Raw genomic sequence first — 21746 nt, forward strand, 5'->3', positions numbered from 1 at the left:
AACAAATAACATTGTCATGCATGTAATTTCTTTCCTGGGTGTTCCCAGTTTTGTCAAACAATGACAGTATTCATTCATTTTTAGTTTAAACCGGTATTTCTATAGTCCGCAATAAAAACTTTGTAGCTCTAAGGTAAACATAAGTATAGGATCACTGTATTATCTGCTTGTCTGATTGAATATATTACATTTCACCTGTCCTCATTTATGTGTCAGATCATACTTATGCGGAAACATAATAACATAGTTACTGAGGTTGGAAAAAACATGTCAGTCAAGTCCAACCCTTTAGTCATATTCTTTTTTTAAGCTTCTGGATGAGAAAGTATCTGAGGCAAGCTCTCAGTTCTCTTCAGTGAAAATGTTTCCCATTTATTTAATGTGCAAAATATCTCTCCAGCCCTTTCTTGATTAATTACTCTATCTGCGGTTATGGCAGAGAGAAATCCTCCTAATGATTAGAGCAAAGGGTCCCCTGGTTTTCTTTATTTGGCTTCCAAAGAGTTATCACTCCTCCATTCTGTTTGGCTGATTTTCCCCTCAACATCTCTGATACTTCCAGGTCCCTTGTAGAGATGCAACTTCTTACATGTATTGTTTGTTTGCAGTTTTGTGTCATCTGCTTCTAAGTCATTAATAATCCTGCCCGAAGCACAGGTGGGTAACTCTGCTTTCCTACAGATCCATATGCTCTTACTTCTGTATCTACAGAAAACCTGCGTTGTTGGTCATTCTGGATAACTGAGTTGGCAACAAATGGTCTACGCAAAAGTCTGCTCAATAACACACGTAGCATGACTTTAATATTAAGACTGTGTATTCTTTACACATCTTCATTGCCTTTCTTCTAATAAAGGTAAAACTTAGACAATATATGGGTGCAAAGCAGTGTAGTGTGTAGTTTTTAGATGCAAATCGTTGTGTTTTTTCCCACAGTGCATAATTTCACAACACAAACTTTCCGACATACACAATATGGCCACAATTCTATTGTTCAGAAAGCTGCAGTTCTTCTTCACTGTCTCATTGGCCAGTGCACTATACACTGACAGCTAAGGAGCTTTGACTGATGACTAGTCCAGCATATTTTTCTACTAATGGGATTTTGATCTTAACTAGTCTCTTTTTTGCTCTAAGTCCAAAACTGTGTGGCTGTTCTCTTTGGGGGGTCCAAAGCAATGTGTGGAGAGAACCGAGCCTGATGGCTTAATTGGTTGATAATTATAACAATGGCAGGGTGGCTGTATCCATAGCATTTATGTTTACATGTAGCCTGACCCACATAAGGGGCTGTAAAGGAAGGTTGCTAAATGGCTAGTCAATGGACACTATGTTTGTGTGTAATGCCTTTTATGTGAATACACTTTATGATTAAAAATATATGAAGGTCTGCCTTTGCAACATCTCATTCTGAGGTTACATGGAGGTTGGTCCTCCCTTTGCTGTTACAACAGCCTCTACTTTTCTAGGAAGGCTTTCCACTAGACGCTGGAAAATTGCTGATGGGAATTCCTTCTATTAAGCCACAGCATTGTCAGTTGGTGTTGCATTTCATTTCACTGGTACTCAATTGAGTTGAGGTCAGCACTGTTCTTCTGTCCCATCTCAGCAAAAACCAGTTCTGTATGAAACTTGCTTTGTACTTAGGGTATTATCTTGCTGAGACAGGAAAGGACCTTCACCAGACTTATGTCACAAATCCTGTTATTGCCATTTTATTCCATAGATTGAAGGTTTGCTTTCACAGGAACCTGGATGCCCAGGGCAAGCTATGAAAAATTCCAGATCTTTATTCCTCCTTCACCAAAGTACAATGTTGGCTTAATGTTATACTGACCTAAGTACAGGAGTATAGCTCTATTAATGTTTATAAAATGCCAAAGGTTACCAGTTAAGAAAAATATGTTTTCCTCTGGATAACAGCTAAAGAGATCCTCCTTTCTAGAATCTGGTGCTCCAAGCAGTAGAATCCATCTCCAAAGTACAGCTCAGCCATTACATTCCTGTGTTCCAGAGAAAACTGTTTGAACTTATTAAAATGTGATTCATGCGGTGCCAAGTTTATTCACTTGTCCAGGCTCTTGCATCCAGTGAAAACAATGCACACCTCCCATGGGAGGACCCGGCTGTTAAATTCTCTCTCTCTCTGCATTGTAGAAACTATCCAAACGGAAACTGCGGTCCACGTCGTCTTCTTGATCATTTCTTTCTCTTTTTTTGCTTCTTTCATGCTAAGAAACATGTGCTTGCAAATGCGAGCCGAAGAGGATTCTACACTTGCCTTAATACCCTAATTAGACTATCCTGCACAGATGGCATTCAGGCATATTTGTTGTAAAGGAGGCATGTGGCAGTCATATTTCTGCATTTTTATAAGCACGTTTTTTCAGCTTTCCATGTGGGCTCCAAGAATTTGAAGAGCGAGCTGGCGTTAGGTTTCTCTATAATAATCAAATGCATAATGCAAAGTGAAGCACCACGATTAAAACTCTTTATTGTTCACTTAAAACGCTTTACCCAAGGCCATTTTTATCCCTTTTTCCTAAAGTAAAAGTTAGATGTTTGCATAATAAAGGGTGCTTATACAAATTGGGTTCATTGTCCCTTCCTTGCATTAAAAAGATACTAATTACTGGCAGAATGCTTTTTACCCATCTATAGTTTCATCTTTAATTCCGAGGACGCTAATGAGCGAACCCATGAGCAGAACGTAAGTGAGGCATAATTACCTTAAAAGGAGTCTCGCCGTTCTTGTCAGTGCGTTATTCGGGGATGTGTGCAGCTGCAGACTCCTGATTTTTAATCAGTCACAAAGACAAAGCATTGCGAGAAAGCTGGGACTGACAATTATACTGGAGATATGAAAAAATAAATGACAATAAAAAGAGAATTTTTTTTTCGTTTAAACGTGAAACTGCAGACCTTGTTTTCCATCAGGTCAATTAATGTTATGGTTAATCTGACAAATAAAAAAATATATATTTAATTTGAAAGAAAATGTCATTCTAAAAAATTTTCCGATATACATTAATGTAACACTTTATAAGTTTGAAAGGTGATTTGTAAATGTAAATGCTAATGAAAGCGGTATCTGTCTAACCATTTCAGTTCGCTGCAATGCTGGTCCTGACTACACGTACCACTGAAAAAAATGTAAACAGATCTTGAAAATGTGCTTTACTCAATTAATATTTGCGGTAGAAGGCTGAGAATACCTGGCTCATGGTCTATCGCTTTGGTGGGCAAATTGGGTGAAGATCTGCAGGACATAGTTGGATCACGGTAATTACATTGGTGGCCAAACTGGGTAAATTCGGTAAAGATACAATCATTTGGCAAACAAAGTCACCAGATAATGGATGTTTACCCAATTTGTCTCCCATTGCTAGTGGGATTAGTCCGTATGATCTAAGCATTTGACCTCCTGACCAATGATCGCATTATAACTGAAACCTATGGAGACCTGTCAAGAGAAGAGCTGATGTGGTCTTCGCTAAATGAGATTTTGAAACTTTCTTGATTGATATCTGGCCCAAACATAGGGCAGCACAAATGAAGGGGAAGCATGCTGCTCAGCCACATAAGAAGTTCCTGAGCTGGAATATGAATAGGGGATGGCCTTAATAGAAAGATGCATAATAAAAATTAGCATTAGTAAATGAATTTGTAGCCTTACAGAGCATTTGTTTTTAAAATGGGGTCAGTGACCCCCATTTGAAAGCTTGAAAGAGTCAGAAGAAGAAGGCAATAATTCAGAAACTATAAAAAAGAAAAAATGAAGTCCAGTTGAAAATTTCCTTAGAATTAGCCATTCAATAACATTCTTAAAGTTAACTAATAGGTGAACTAATAGGTGAACCTCCTCTTTAAGCAAGACTTTTATTACTTTCCATTCTATTCTTTGCCATCTGTTTTTTGGAAATTACATAGAAATTAAACCATACTGCTGTACTTAATGTGTGTAAATAAAGCACACTTTGGCTATAGTATTGCATTATATAGACAGAAAGTAACATTTCATATTGCAATGACAAATAACAGTGATGGCAATTGTTTATATGGAAGGCACTAATGCATTTTCAGTAGCCATGTACAAAATATTCATTGCTGATTTACTGTTCCCGTTTCTGTAGCTACTTGCATGTAGGCTGCTGCTGGCAAGCAGGATAGATGTGACACTTTTTGGCAGTTAAGCTTTCTGCATAATTTAAAGGCGTCTTCTTTTACAGGCTGCTCTGGAATATTTGATTTATTTCAGTCATTTTAATTGCAAGGCAACCGGGAAAAAAGTCAAACAATCATGTTAATGTCAATGGAGGCGCATGATAGCTCGACGAGATCTCAGTATAATAGGAGCCATAGAATTACACTTTCGGTGATTGAAAAATGTCTGAAATAACAGCTCTTTCAGATAATGATGCAACAAATTCTTGATTGCACCTTTCTACCAATAATGCTCAATTGTCTTCTGCTGTGAACTGATTTGTAATGTTCTCCGAGCCGGAAATTGAATTAATTTTATAAAAAAAAATTTCTCAGCGGTTGTTTGTGTGTTTTTATGTCAGCAGAATGCCTAGCAAGTTTTAGTTATTTGAAGAAAAAGTTTCTAAGGTTGTGACTGTGCATTTCATTATAAATGAATCAGCATTTGGAAAGTGTTTGGGAAGAATAGATACAACTAGTGATGGAGCAAACTGATAACAATAAAATCATGATGTTTTTCAAAGAGACCCATGGACACTTGGTCAACATGGAGCCATAAAAAATATCCAAGAGGGCCTCATTTGACCAAGAAGTTTCAATTTGGACAGTATTGATGTAGATTTGCTACAGATGTCTCGTCATGGACTACATAGTCTATCAAATTCCATAAATCATTATCACACCTTTGTCCAATGAATTTAATGGTGTGTCTTATTTATTCTATGGTACACAACGGGCTGTCAGACTAAAGTTTGCTCCATCTGTAACACTTTTCAGAATCAGGGATCATAGATTTATGTTGCTGAACACAGTCATCTCGACTTCAACTTCTACAAAAAATTCTATGGGACCCTAGCTTTAAGCAGATCTGGACTGAGAATTAAAATAGGCCATGGCATTTCAGGTACACAGAGGCCCAACAAGCCCACACAGAGGCCCAAACAGTCCCCACCAGCCCACTAAATACTGACTTTCTATGGCACCTTATAGCAGCCCCACAGATTGCCAGTCTGGGCCTGGCTTTAAGGAGTAAAGCTCTATGGTTGAGACATATAGGTCAACCAGAGAAGGGCAGAAGATATTTGACTTCTTATCACCCAACACTGCTTTGGTAGGTTACCTTTATGCCAGGGATGCACGGATGACTAATGAAATGAGCCACAAAACAAAAGTTTGCCAGTATTCCATAGGCACCCATTTAGTTCTATCTAGTGTAGCTTGCTCCTTAAATAGCTCCACCAAGATCAGAGTTCCTCATAGTGCATGTAATTGCTGGTGTAGCTAATGTCCAGGACCAAACAACAGTAGAGCTAGGCACCTAAGTATTACCCACCCACATGAAGAAATTGTGGATGCATCTTTATGGGAACTGTTGAGACTTGTAGGTCAACCAATGTAGAGGAGAAGATATTTGACTTCTTATCTCGAAACACTGCTTTGATAGGTTACCTTAATGCCAGGGCCGTACTGATGACTAATGTAAAAAAGAGTCACAAAACAAAGGTTTGCACAAAATCTAGTCATTCATAACAACTCATTCAGCTATGTCTAGTGTAGCTTGCTCCTAAATTAGCTCCACCAGGATCAGAGTCCCTCATAATGCATTCACTTGCAGGTGTAGGTAATGTCCAGGCCCAAACTACAGTCAACAGTGGAGCTAGGCACATAAGTATTACTCATCCACATGAAGAATTTGTGGATGCTTCTCTTTGGGAACTGTTGGGAACTTAAAGCCTTTTAGTCCTCAACTTAAAAAACAGATGACGCGGCTTCAGAGCTAAGAGTTGATGAGAGGTCAGTATAACAGCCAAGACCGTAACTTGCACAATTTTTTAATAGCACTCATTTCTATTAATTGCTCTCGCAGCTTTCTTTTTGCACATACTTAAGGTAATTTGCTAAAAAGGTTTAAGATTTTTCACAGATTTCTTTTTCTTATTAATAGCGCAATAAATTGGGTAATTATAGTGAATTTCTTGGATTGTCCTTTTTGTAGCAATTTTTTTTTTTATTCCCATAAATGCTACTTTGTATTGTCAGTTATTCTGCTGCTGATATCCCCTTCCATAAATACAGAGAGAAGCAATAAGGTGAATGCCTGGTTGATAAAATATTGCTGGCATTTTTCTCTTTTCTGTCTCTAATCATCTTCTGAATACAGTCATCGTTTTTTTACATTTCAAATGACTTGCATGAAATTGGTCGAAGCAATTGAAAAAGGCATTACCCTGAAAGTGCAGCGTTTTACTTAAGTACCGGCATATTATAGAGTAGATGTAATGCTTGGCTGGGAATTAATCATTCCGAGCTTTTTATGTTTGACACCTATATATATATATATATATAAAGTGCATTGAACGTGTCACTTCATTAATGGCAGCTATTGCCTGAAACTGTATTTATGTTGCCTTTGTACAAGATAAAAAATGATCTGTTTATCTTTATACCTGTCTTTTATGATCCTGCTCTTCTCAGCTTGTGCACTGACCCATCCTTAACCTGCTGCTGATGTCACAGAGGGGGAGGGGCTACAGGTTAAAGGTCGAAGAGATAGGCTCTGAGGCTATGGAAGCGGATCCAGCAATACATTAATTTACTAGGTCTAGACCTGCCACCTGCAACCTTTGAATAGATTACCTTTCAAGATTGTTTTGGGCATTTCTAAGATGAAACAAAACATCTGCATCACCATGCCCTGTGCTGCCTAGGTCACATCCTGTTCTGCCTAGGCCACACCCTGTTCTGCCTAGGCCACACCCTGTTCTGCATAGGCCACACCCTGTTCTGCCTAGGCCACACCCCAGACCTTTCTCCATGCTTTGGCTACATTTGAGGATTCAGGCCACACTTCACTGAATTTCAGTGGCTGGAATATGTTGAGACTTTGGTGCAGATTACTGACATTGGGTAACTGGGCTACAACTGTGGTTGACTGGATGAGAGGTAGATAAATCTTGGTGACGCATGAAAAATTTAAATAAGCTGACATCCCTAGGGGTGGGGCTTATTAGAGTGAGAAAACTTTTTTTTACGGCTCTTCAACACTGTGTTCAGGTTTCATGTAGTTAATTACAGATGTACAACCATGCCTAATCTTCTCCAAACCCCACCTACTTCTGAAAATGCCAAATTCCCCTTTTTAAAGGTAGAGTTCAGCTTTTAATTAAGTTTTAGGATGTCTGCGGTTTTTGAATTATTTATCTCTTTTTTTGTTCTCCAGTTTGGAGTTTCAAGAGCTATCTGGTTGCCAAGGTCCATTCTACCCTAACAACCTGTAATTCAGAGAGGAAGACAAAAATGAGAGCGACTGAGTAGAAGAATAAGTAATAAAAACAATTAACAGTAAAAATTGTTTTCATACAGCGCAATCTTTTTTTTTTTTTTGGCTGCCGGGGTCACTGACCCCCAACAATCACATGAAATGAATGAGGCAGTTTATAGTTAAAAGAAAATGCAAATTAAAAAAATAAGGCATGATTTATAACACACTAAGGGGTTTATTTATAAAAGTCTGAATGTCAAATATTTTACAATTTTTTTATTTTATTTTTACAATAAAATGCAAATTTTTAGTGGAAAAAGAACCTAGAATTTCTTGGGATTTATTATACCCGGAGGCTTCCAAAAGTCCAACTCCAAAAATCTACCATAACAGACCTGCCGAGGTTGTATATAAATCAATGGGAGAGGTCCCTATCCTATTTGGAAGTTTCTGTGGTCTGAACAAAAAATTGTTCGATTCAGATTTTCACACTATTTTTTTTCGTGTTTGTCTCAGATGTGATTAAATTGTGTTTTTTTTAATAATAAATAAGGTCCAATCGTGGATTCTAGTTTGGTAAGAATTTTTTTTTTTATATAAATCGTTAAAAAAAAAAGGATTTCGATAAATAAGGCCCTAAAAGTTAACTTAAAGTCATACTACCCTTTTAATAATCCTTTGAATATTTGCATCAGAATGGCAGCAAAGGTCCCGCCATACATCACAATTGTTATTTTAAGGGTACAAGACTTTGTATATCCTGCCATGTATTTACAGCCATTAGCTTAATTACGACTGGCCTCTGATTGTGTTCAATTCTCCGAAAGTGCCAATAAACAAATAAGAGAATAAAGTGTGAGAGATGGGGGCATCGGTCAATAACCCAGACTGCTGACAGTAAATACAAGGAGTGAAGAGTACTCCATATACATCTGACCTACTAATCTGACTAAGGAGGTCATGGGATGTTTAAGGGTCACCGCCTGTCAAGAGGAATAAAAACAGGGATGGATTGTTTTCTTTCTCTTCCCGGCCATGATACTGTAAACAAATGGCTTTGAACTTTCCCTGCCCTCTACCTGAGCTTTTCCCCCCTAGCAAAGAGTGTTTATTCTTGTGTTTGTGTTACTAGTAATCCATGTGGCAGACCCTGAAGAATGAAACGTGCTATATTTAGGGGTAATTTTAATTTTATTATTTAATAATGGATATTTTTCTTTAGGCAGTAAAGTATAGGGCCCATTTCAGAGACAGAGGTCTGGCGCGGGTATATAAATAAATGTGGAAGTTCTGGTCGGTTATTATTATTAACATGTATTTATATAGCGCCAACATATTGCGTAGCACTGTAAAGTAACTGTGATTATACAACTACATCACATGAATTACATACATAGAATATATGGAGTAACAAACATCACAATCAATACAGGTACAAAGAGGTGAGGAAGGCCCTGTGCATAGGCATACAGTCTAAAGGGAAGGGAGTAATACACAAGGTGTGGGAGTGGGCAAGATCGAAGTAAGTGGGTGAGAAATGTGGTGTTGTATGTGGTGTTGCGTTTGGTAGTTAAGCAGAGTGAGGGTAGGCTTCTCGAAAGAAGTGCGTTTTCAGAGATTTTTTGAAAGCAGAAAGGTTGGGAGAAAGTCGGACATACTGTGGGAGAGCGTTCCAGAGGAGGGGTGCAGCCCTTCCAAAGTCTTGAATGCGAGCATGTGAGGAGGTAATGAGAGAAGAGTTGAGTAGCAGGTCAGTAGAGGAGCGTAGTAAGCGAGTGGGTTCGGGTGCGGGTCCTAATTAGTCAGGTTTGGGTCGGTGCGGCTTGAGAATTTCTTGACCAGCACATCACTAGCAGGCAATACAATTGTGCCAATGCTTTAACACACACATATACACACAGTTGCGGTTGCACATTATTTTTACGAATTGGACACAAGTAGCTGTCACAGTACAGATTATATAATTTCCAGTGAGTGCTGCTTGTCATTCTTTTGGTACAAGGCGTCTACAGATGCAGCCTTGGAATTACGACCATGTCCCGGGTGGTGGTAGCTATATTGTGTACATGTTATTTATCTTTCTTATTAATGTTATGTTGTGTCTTGTTATGTAAGAGGAACGAAAGGTGCAGTCTAGGGGGCTACACAGCAGTTACTTTTTCTCGTTGTTAAATAATGGCTTGTTTAGGTGCCGAACTAACAGAACAGAAATACCAGACGATGCTCTTGTTACATATACAAAACATTATTAGAGAGGCGTTACACAATATGTTATTACTGCATTCATTCTTACATAACTGAATAAATTAGCTCCCTGTCACCCGACAAGCAAAACAGTGTCAGATACATATTCCAATTGCAACTGCTCCTTTGTGGGCACGCCAGGGCTGCTGCTAACAACTGCGCCCGAAATAACCGTATGCTAGGATACTGGAAATCCTGCCATATGCTTTTCTTTCTCTAGGGAAATGACAATATAAAAAAATATATATATACATTTATAGCTGCCGGTTCTTGAAACAATGTAATAAAAGTCAGCTGTTCATGTTTCATCAAAGGCCGGTCTGTATATTTGGCTGCTGCTACATTGTTGCAAAAGTAAGAAGCAGAAGGGGGTAGAATAGAAAGGGAGATATCAAATACAGGTATAGGACCTGTTATCCAGAATGCTTGTGACCAGGTGTTTTCTGGATAGCGGATCTTTCTGTAATTTGGATCTTCATACCTTAAGGGGCAGATTTATCAAAGGGTGAGGTGAATTTTCAAATTGAAAAAATTCAAATTTCAAGCTATAGTCCAAATTCGATTCGATTTTGCAGAAAATGTGAATATCAAAATTTGTCATGTGCTGTCTCTTGGATTTTGACCATTCGTCATCCAAAACCTGACGAATTGCTGTTTTAGCCTATGGGGGACCTCCTAATTGGAGTCAATTGGTGGACTTTGAAAAACGTTAATTCAAACGTTGGGGAAAAACGATAATTCAAATTCGATCGAATGCACTATTCCTTTTATTTATAACAATTAGAATTCAGCCGAATACGGACCTATTAGATCGAAAATGGACCTATTCGACCCAAAAAAAACTTTGACTTCATTTCAGTTGCTCTTTTTCAATTAGAATTTCAAAGTTTTTTCAATTCGGAATTCAAACCTTGATAAATCTGCACCGTAGTCTAATTGAAAATCACATAACCATTAAGGGGGTTATTTACTAAACTCTGAATGCCAAAAACCCGTCAAATTTGTGTTTTTTAGTATAAAATCTGCATTTTTAGTGGAAAAAAAATATCACAAATTTTTCAGGATTTTATTATACCCCGAGGATGGAAAAAGTCTGAATCTGAAAATCCAGCATCTCAGACATGTCGAGGTTACATATAAGTCAGTGGGAGAAGTCCCAAAGATTTTTTGATCTGCGCTGGGTTTTGTGCAACGAGTCTGCTTGAGTTTTCAGGTGGAAATTCCAAAAAATTCATAAACTACGTATTTTTCAAGATTTTTTTTTGATTTTTTCCAGCAAATAAAATTTTCAGGAAAGTGTATTAATAAATAAGCAAAAAAACCCAGTGTGTATTTAAATGGTCAGAGTTTTTTCAGAAAATATGCCTTTCCATAATTCAGAACTTTCTGGATAATGGGTTTCCAGATAACAGATACCATACCTGTATGACTTTCAATAGCAGTGATACTGACAATTAACTTTCAAACCAGTAGACATTTTTAATGACCGTCTATTAGAAAGCAGATTAGAATCACGTTTACTTTTATCTGGCAACATTTTAGTTTGAGGGTCTATATTCCCTTTAAGCGGGGACAGGAGGGGGGAAAGCAGCTGAGTGTGAATCTGAAGAATGTCCGCCACACTCATTTTACACAGTTGTACAATAGTTGATCATCCGCACGTAATCTCACCGTTTCAAAGGGATCTGCCTGAGAGTGATTAGGTGCGGGGATATTAAATGATTCCTGCCACACCCTCTTATGTCTTTCACAGGTCGTTGCTTATTGCGCCGTTGCCATTCCCGAGAAGGGACGGTTTCGTTTAATTAACATTTACGCTTCAGGAGTTGAATACTTGTTTCCATTGCTTATATTTCACCTTCTGTGTATCCGCATGCACCTTTTTATAGCAGTTTTGAATAGGTGCATGTGGATATATAGCACTGAGCCACTCATCGGCTTCTCTGAGTCACAATATTGTATTCTCCCTATATCTGTCTACTGAAGTGCCATCCACCCATGCTAAATTGTCTAGGACATTCGTTTCTTCACAGTTCATGTGGTTTTTGTTAAAGGAGACATTTTGGGGCAGATTTATCAAAGGTCGAGGTGAATTTTCGAATGAAAAAAAAGGAACCAATCAGCAGATAGCAGGACCTGATAGGGAACTGAAGCCTGACTTTGCTTGTGTGACTGCAGGGCTGTGATTGCCTGTTCCCCTCCTACTGTGCTTCTGGCAGGGACCCTTAGGACATGCCCACCCCTCATTTGAAACAGGGACCAGTGAACTTCTATAGGGAGGCAAAATTCGAGTTGGAATTTTGCAGGAAAAAAAATTCTGTAATGCATTTTAATTCATATTCACTGGTTTTTATTACTCGAAACTTGCAAAAATGTATCAAAAAAAAAAAAAAAGCTGTTTTTTAGGCAAATAAATATATTGCTTGAATTGCAGCAATAAATAATGAATACTGATGGGCGAATCAATTCGCCAGTCGCCACAGGCGAATAAATTTGAGAAACTGTGACAAAAATTTGCAATAAAAAAATTGGGCGCGCTTCAGAATAGTTGCGCGGATAAAAATTGTCGTGTGTCAAAATTATTTGGACTCTGATTGACTTTAATGCATTTGGACAAAATAGGCACGAATATAAAAATTGTTGCGGGCATCAAAATTGACGTGCGTCAAAATAATTTAGACGCCCATTGACTTCCATGCCTTTCACAAATTTTTAGCCGTTTTGCAAATTTCACAGGAAATTCGCTAATTTTTGGTTGAAACTGGAGAAATTCACCCATCACTAATAATAAATACATTTGCTTCGAGGCCCCAAACTATTCACTGAATATAAGAAAAATACAATTCATATTTTTTTCTTGAATATTTTGTTGACTTTCTGACTAATAAGCAAGTTGCTGTTGCACTTAGTTTTCGTAAGACCGTTCAGCTGATGCAACTATAAATCTCTGCATTGATAGATGACATGTCATAGTCAAGCATCCGTTCTCCTAAGCAGGATTTCTAGCCGTATTCAAGGAGGGCTAAAGCGGAAAGATGTTCCAATTCAGTTCGTCTGGATAATTAATGGCGGAGTATGTTCTGTACACAAATAGCATACAGACACATGTTTATTTGGAAAATCTAAAGCTGTCTTTGGTCACGGCTGACCAGTAACGACCTGCTGAAAAACAGAATGATCCATCTGCTAGGGGTTTGTGCATCAACTGGGGATTATTAGCAAAAGAAAGGAGAGGACTTTATGTTAATAGTGTGGAAGTTTTATTTGTGTTCCTGTCGTTAGCTGCATGGATAAGCACAAAACTGGCAATGTCATCATTTTACCTATGTCGGGTAAAGTTACCGGCCCCTGCATAATGATGTGGCTGCAGGATCATGCCTACTCTCTGAAAGTAGTCCTTCCTGGGAGTTATGGGGATGTGCTTCTTCAGCCAACTGGTCAACACTTTAAGGGCAAGGTCACACGTGGCGTTTTTACGTAGCATTTTTAAAAACGGAGTGTAAATATGCCAATGAAACAACACACGCATGATAATATGCATTATGTAGTTTTCTTTTCCCAACATGCATTTCTATTTTTTCTCATTCCCAAGTTTTAGTAAACTTTTGTGAAAAAAAAGCCCAGTGGAAAACAATTTATATGTCAAATGTACCGCTTGTCTATACGCAATGTAATTACGTCACCAGCATAAAATGCTGTAAATACGTATATGTGAAATCCATCTTTTAAGAGTTTGGCCACCATGTTGAAAATACGCAGCGTATTTCAGCGTAGTGTATTTCCAAACCTGCAGATTTCATGGAGTTCAATAACATGGCATTTCCTTGGCGTATTGGGGTTTCTGTTAAAAAACACAAATACTGGCGTCTTGTGCGGATGTTGGCTTGCAAGCGCCCTAGTGCGTATTCCATTATTTTCAATTTTGTGCGTATTTACGCTCGGCTGTACGTTTTTAAAAACGCAACATAAAAATGCCACGTATACTATTATAGACATTTTCATGAACTCTTTGACATGCTTATGTATGTATTTTACTGCCAAAAGTTCTTTATTTGAGTAAATGGAAGGGGAGGAGCTTGTTGGCATGCAGTATTGCATGTTTTAAGCTTCTTTGCATTGGTACTGGCCCAATGATAATGCTTTCAGCAGTACATGTAGAAAGTGACATCTGTTCCTTAAGCTTCTAGTTAGATGACCCTGTTGTAAATTGTTATGGGGGTGACTTGTACAAGACACTTACATACCTCCTAACTGTACCATTTTTCATAGGACAGTCCCGATTTTGACAGCTCAACCCGCAGTCCCGGGTTTGTTATTAAAATGTCCCGACTTTCTCTTTGATCTCCTGCACTGAACAGCCAGAAAAAGATACAACGTTTCTTGATTGGCTTTTGGCAGAGAGCCTAAAATAGATACTTAGATACTTTGTGACCAATTTAAGATAAGCAAAGAAGCAATTGTACCAATTTAAGATAAGCAGGTCACTTGGGAGAACTTAGACTCACAGCTTAAATGGCGATTCACCTTCATTAGCAAAATTCTAATAACACACAAAAACCACAGAAATGTGTTCAAACTTTCATAATCTGCCAAATTTTGTAAAATTGACATGGTAATTAGGGGGTATGGCCACAAAAACGGGCATGGTCAAAAACATTTGCAAATGTTTTTGTCCATCTTTCGATTTCCAAAATGTTGGGAGGTACGCACTTAAGCTGGCCATTCATGGCTGATACAGCTAATTTGGGGAGTATTTATTTTACTGTTTTGACCTCTGACAAGAGCTCAAATAAAGTTCAACATGATAATATATCTGTTCAATCAATCACGTGACTATTTGCAAAGCAGGCAGCATGGTCCCCTTGTGTGATCATGTCTCTCTAATGGTGACTCCCAACATCTAGTTGTGCTGATCTGTTCCAAATGCTCCAAACATCTGTTAAAGCCTTGTCCTAGCATGCAACATCCAGAAGACCAGATCTTGGCTTTTTTGGCCACTTATGACCCATCTGTGATGCCAGAGATCGACTCATATCTTCTGTTGGGTCGAATGGGTGACTCTACCCTCTTGTCACCAATTTTATTTTGTATATCAGTCAATTTGATGATAGGGCATGTTTGAAAATGTTATTTGCTGATACACCCTATCTCCTGATGCATCTGGTCCATCCAGTGTTTGATCATTTGGTTTCTCTTCTTGAATCATCAGAACTATAGAAACGTGTCTGTGCAGTGTATGGTTCCTCATACAGTATATTTGTATGACCTGCTGGTTATCCACTGTATAACTACAAGGAACAGCCGGGTACAGTTGTACTTAAAATACACCACATGAAGTTCCTTCAATTACTACAAGACATAAGATTTCCCTAAGCCAATGTCCCTTTACATAAGTTGAACTTACTAAAAGAATATAAACAAATGGCTATTTTATAGACTGTTTTACAATGTGGCTTGATCTTCTGTCTCCAAAATAAAGTGGCCTAAACATCTGAGCAAATAAGGGCTTTTAGGCTAAACTGTGACTAGCACTCAGCATTCCTGTTTTATGGAGCAGAAAGCAATGGAGTGTGTATTTTGCAATGGTAAATGTAAATAGCCTGTTTGAAAGGAAAAATAAACTCCAAACATCAGTTAATGTTTAAAAGTTTTTAATGCACAAAGTCTTAAGGTTTATTTTATCATTTCTCTTTATGTAGCACTGGCAATCTTCACACCCCTGTGCCGAGCCACCATGGCAACAGACAAAACATTTGAGCAGACAAGACAGAAAGAAATGATAAGTAATGAAGAGCCGACCCCCCAAAGGAGCCTATAGTCAATAGGGAAATATTTGTAGCTAAATTCAGTAGCTTGTTGCTGTTGCCTGCTCTGGGTCAGCTGGAGGCTAAAGGGGAGCCTGCTTGATAGAGGCTACAATCTCAAATAATTTTGGAAAGGGTTACAATGTTGAGAATTCAGTTAGCAGAGATAGAAGTGAGATAGATAGATAGATAGATAGATAGATAGATAGATAGATAGATAGATAGATAGATAGATAGATAGATTCTTGTATTCTGTATCTGCAACTATACAGAGGGGGAGAGAGCCATAAAGCTTTTCTAGGTAGCAACACTTTCCAATAGACTGCAATGCCACTATCATGCTAGTGCTCATGAATAAGTTGATTTTGTTAAGAGCATCAACTCCCATTGGGAAAGTAACATAGCAGCTTCCTCTAGACATATCTGTATCTTAAAATTAACAAAAGTCAAATCATCATTTGTTCTATTTGTTTGTTTTGTTTCAGGTATGGGATCTGTTATCCAGAAACCCAATGTTTACAAAGCTTTGAATTACAGGAAGGTCATCTCCCATAGACTCGATTTTATCCAAATAATTGAAGTACCTTGTACCTGATCCAAACTAAAATATAATTCATCCTTATTGGAGGCAAAACCAGCGTATTGGGTTTATGATTTTTTTTTTTAGTAGACTTATGGAGTTATTATGGGGATCCAAATTAGAAAAATATCTTTTATCTGGAAACCCCCAGGTCCTCCTGAGCATTCTGGATAACAGGTCCCATATCTGTATATATAAGAGGATAAATGCATAAAATTAACCCTGTTCAATGGCTTTCCTGATGCCACGTCATCAGCCCCGCCCCTGATTCCATCAATCCCTCCCCTGTGTCATCAGCCCCGCCCCAATATCACTGGCCCTCTCTCAACATCACCCGCCCACAGCCCATTTTTATCGAACTGAAGAGGTGGAAACCCTACTCCTATGCATTAGAAAGGAGATGCTATGTTGAAAAATGCCTCACAAAAACAAGAAATGTCAGTGTCTCCTTTTATGGTTCAGAGAGAAAATGATCTGCCTAATTGTGTAGATTTTTGTTTTTGCAGCAATTTGTAGAGAGAATCTTCTTGAGGAAAAAAATAGCCAAGAAAAAAAGTATTGTCATTTAACAACTTTGCAAAGCCAGCAAAATTCCACTGTTTTCTGCTTGTCAGAACAAAAGAAGTTATGTAAGCTGACAGCGTAGGCCATGTTCAATTAATGAAATCCTAATTCTTTGTCTTTTTTTGACACTTTCTTCGGATTTTTAAAATTCAAATGCCATTAATCTTTTTTTATTGATAATTTTACACTTAACTTGAGAAAATTTTATATTAAAATGTATGCGAGGAAATGCAGATGTTTCACCCAACACCTAATTTAAAAAGCATTTGTTCAATATTTCTGTATAGTGAGGGGCGAATTTGGGGAGTTTTGATTTGCCGAAAAATGTGCGGGAAATTCACGAAACAGCGAAAAATTCACGAAGCGGCACCTGTTTGTGACACCGGCATCTTTTTTTGATGCCAACGTCCATTTTTTTACTCTGGCGAATATTTGCGGCGGATTCACAAATTTGTTCGCAAATTATTCGCAAATTTGCACCCGGAGAATAAATTCACCCATCACTATTTCTGAATTGTCGACCATTGAACATGTAGGTAAATTTCTCCATAGTTGTTTTCTTGGAATCCTGGGGTGGGTTTCCCTGTTCCACAGCTGGAGCTTAGAATAATACTTTGTTAGTCAAAGGCCATTTTGTAAGCGTCCATTGAAGTATCTTTGTCTATTCTGGGAATGGTTTCATTTATGCATTTTTCGGTCGGAGGGGCACAACACATTTATCGCCTTCTCTGTCATTGTTGGAAGTGTTGAGATCTGAGAAGACCCCTTGGAGCAGCTGTGTTTCTCTGTACATCACGAACCTCCACGACTTTCATCTCTATTGCTGTCTCAGCTGCTGGGCACAGGCTGGGGCCTTCCCATAACTCAAACACGTTTCAAAGCAGTAACCTCTCTGGAATGCTTTCCTTAAGCCACAAGATGTGTTTTAATACATTTTTTTATTCAAGTGTTATTGAGTGTTTTCTACTAATGAGAAAGTAGGCTTCCTACATATCATGTGACACAGACAGTGTTAGAGTTTTTTTCTGTAATATTAAAAAATACCTTGTACTTGATCCAAACTAAGATATAATTAATCTTTACTGGAGGCAAACAACAGTCTTATTAGGTTTAATTAATGTTTAAATCATTTTCTAGTAGACATAAACTCATACTGTAGGGATTAGTGCGGGGCGAATTCCCGCGATTCACCGACGGCGAATAAATTTACGAAGCCGACGGGAAAATTTGTCAGCGGAAAAAAAAAACAGATGCCGGTGTCCGGTTTTTTGGACACTGGGGCATTTTCGCCAGCGGATTTGCGCCGGCATCCAAAAAAATTACACCGGCACCAAAAAAACGGACGCCAGTGTCAAAAAAATGGACGCTGGTGTCAAAAATGCAATGCAGGGGCCGTTTCACAAATTTCTCGCCCGTTTCGTGAATTTTGCGGGAAATTTGTGAATTTTTCAGCGAAGCGAAATTCCCCAAATTCGCCCATCACCAGTAGCGATCTTACCAAAACCCAACTAATGGATCTTACATATTTGGGTCAGAACTAGAGTTTAGGGAACACAAGTGATTATGACACTACAGTGGACTGTGGAAGGTGATGAGACAAAACTATAAAATAAAAGCTGAACTAAAAATTAGAATGAAATATTCACACATTCGCCACTTAATGTTTCTGTTTGACTTGGGGGCCTTCAAAAAATGGAGCGTACTGTTTATAATATACAATATGAAGATTAAATTACTTTACCCAAAGAAAATGGTTTCAAAAGACGCTTTTAAATGGTAGTTTTAAGAGGAACATTGGCCTACATGTTTTTTTTTACTGTTATGCAAGTCCAAGACCAGTCTTGAACAGCTTGAAAAACTATACTTTATGTTTCTGGGAATTTTGCAAAATATCAAGGGTATACTATAAAAATGTGTGTGTTTTTGGGTGCACTTTGCGAATATGCAAACTAGGGTTCAGATTGACTATTTTCTATGTGGTATCCATTTGCAGAAAATTATAGCTATGGTGCACCCCTACTTTTTGCTAGTTACTATTTTGGTATAGTCTATGACATACACAAATGCATACAATCTATTTTTAAAAATGTAAACCTTTTACTTAATCCTAACTATACTCCAGCCATATTTGTGGAAAAACAATCCTATTGGGTTTAATGTTTAAATATTTTTTAGTAGATTGAAGGTTGGAAAGATCCACAGGATCAGACTGAGCCAACAGGACACTGGGAAAAAATCTGTGGGACCCTGTAGACTCAGACCTGCTCCCTGCCCTGGGGGTTGCACACTTACCTCTTACCAATCACAACAAGTTGATGATGAAGATCCCTTATCCGGAATACCCTAGGTCCCAAGCATTCTGGATAATAGATCCCATACTTATATCTATTGTGACTTTTATACTGAAATCCAAATTTATCTCATACCGTATATACTCGAGTATAAGCCGAGTTTTTCAGCCCCCAAAATATGCTGAAAAACTCTACCTCGGCTTATACTCGGGTCAAGCGCAAAAACGGTCGCATAGTCGCCGGCATCTAAGAATAGTCGCCAGCGACTATTCTTAGATGCCTCGCTCATTGAGTTATGGAGGGCCTCAACAACTCTGAGATGGCAGATTTTTGTATTCAGGCTTTTAGCAGCAATCCAATCTCAGACTCTTTTATTTCCAAAAAAGTTTGAGTTTTTGTCCCAAAAAGCCGACCAGATAAATTTGTGGTTTAGTAAATAACACCCATGTATCAAAAAAAAATAAAAAATTCCGTTAAGAAAGGGAGAACCTGAACCTGTATTGAATCTTTTTTCAAGAAATGTCTTTCCCAATGCAGCGTCTACTGTTTCTCTATCTTGTGAGTGTACGAGAAGTTTAATTTCCTGAAATGAAATTCCGTGTTATGTTTTAAATTCGGCCAAAGTGGGTCTGTTCCATTTATTGCATTGCAATTCTCAATAATGGAATCTTTAGCCCAGAGCCTATTGATTACTACACTAGGTACAATGCTGATTGTAATGTTCTTTTCCAATGCTCTTGTTCTTTTGACCCCGCTGTTTATATTTCATTGTACCCAAAATACATTTTATTCTGTAAAGGTCAAAAATGGTTTGTTTGAGTGTAAGTGATCATTCAGTCAGCCGGTCAGAGGTTGCGAGAAGGAAATTGTTGAAACCTGCAATTCAAAGGAAACACTTGTCTTTTTTTCCACAGTTGAACAAGCTTAAATAAAATTGCTCTTGCGGATGTATTGTGTTGTTGGAACGTGTTTTTCCTCTTCCGTGCCACCACCTCATAAAGAAAACTAATGGAAGTTTACTCTTTTGTCACTGCTAGATTTGTTTCACGTTCAGCTTTTTTTATTTATTTATTTTTGCTGTCTTGCAGCACTGTGGCCTCAGGTTCGATTCCAGCCAGGGCAAGAAGTTTGTGCAAGAAGTTTGTTCTACCCGTGCTCCTAAAACATAGAACATTTCTCCTGATAAAACTGACCATTACATACAGTATGTGATAGGGGTTTCAGACTGTGATTGATACCTGTCATGTTGACAGCACAATGGGGGGGGGGCATCACTATTGAATTTTCAGGTCAGTTGTCACCTTCAGTATCTACAGGTGAAGTCTAGACTAATACATCTACAGTAGAACTCCAATTTTACATACTTGGGTTCTGTTTTCCTAGAATTCATGTTGTTATTTCACAGCCCCATAGAGGCAAGTGGTATCCTTTTTTTCCCCACTGGATTTTATGTTTCCCCAGATTGTACGCCCTTTTGACACCATCCTCTAGGAAATGTAAAATTGGGATTTTACTGTACTTATTTCATAGACTATACAAGCACAAATATCTTATTTCCTTAGGGCGTCGGGTCCCCAATGCAACGCAAGCATGAAAAATGATTCATATGATTGCGCGTTTGGTAGCCCCTATGTGGACTGGCAGCCTACAGGAGGCTCTGTTTGTCAGTACACCTGGTTTTTATACAACCAAAACTTGCCCCCAAACCAAGAATTCAAAAATAAGCACCTGCTTTGAGGCCACTGGGAGCAACATCCAAAGGGGTTGGAGACAAATATGTTGTTCACTAGCCACTGGTTTGGGAGCACTGCCTTAGGGTGACGGCACATATGGGTGATTTGTCCCATGGGAAATTCTCTCTCCTGCAGGCTACAAATATCCATTACACGGGAAAGAATGGAAATCTTCCTTGGTAAACCACACAGACACTAAAAAATACCTAAATATACCCTCATGCATTGAAATAGCCGTTAATAAAAAGCATCAATGGCATAATTGTGCAAAGTTGCCTTGAAAGGTAATTGATGTTTCTCATTCTATTCACTTAGGGATGTTGAAGGCTAACATTCCCAATTTCCCAAAGTCAAATGTTTTTACCGTGATTAATCCACAAGTACTGCAGTTAGCGGTAAAGTGTTGCGCCACTGCCAACAGGCCTATGTCTGATATAACGGGCAAGGTCCTCTATCCAGTATGCTTCTCTAATAAAGTCTTATTTTCTTTTACAATGAATGGTTGTGGATTTCAACCCCTTCTCCTTGATAGAGATTGTCTCCAAGGGGATGTAAAGGCAAAAAAGTAAAATCCCATTTTTACGTTCCGTTTTTATAAGAAACTGAAGATATGGTTCACGTGTTTTGCCTATTCCTTTATTTTTGGCAGTCAGATTAATCTTCAGACTTTTCCCCTATATATATATATATATATATATATATATATATATATATATATATATATATATATATATATATATATATATATATATATATATTTGTGTGGAACTTGCAGTAGGCTGATCTTGCCTAAGGCATTCTCCATAGACTGAAACCCGAATGAATATTTAACAAAGTCAGATCAATTTGCAGAATGCTGATTTTTGCTGCAAATTCGTTGGTATTCAAGGCAAATATTCTGTTTTCCCTACTGAGAATCAGGTTCAGAGATTAGCCACCGCCAGGCAAGGTTGGTTGGAATAGGCTATATCTCTACTTGTCTCCAATAGAATTAAATAAATGAATTTGTGAGCACTAATAGTAATGCTTCTAGGGCTTGCACATCATAATGGCGGTCCTACATGC

At 38.2% G+C, this 21746-nt stretch overlaps 1 protein-coding gene across 1 annotated transcript in view; it reads left to right on the forward strand.

Annotated features, from left to right (window-relative positions):
* robo1.L (roundabout guidance receptor 1 L homeolog) overlaps positions 1–21746 on the forward strand; it is a gene marked incomplete at its 5' end in the record, with an annotated part of 197096 nt that overhangs the window by 53327 nt on the left and 122023 nt on the right.

The sequence above is a fragment of the Xenopus laevis genome, chromosome 2L (genome assembly GCF_017654675.1).
Source record: "Xenopus laevis strain J_2021 chromosome 2L, Xenopus_laevis_v10.1, whole genome shotgun sequence".
Lineage (NCBI taxonomy): Eukaryota > Metazoa > Chordata > Amphibia > Anura > Pipidae > Xenopus > Xenopus laevis.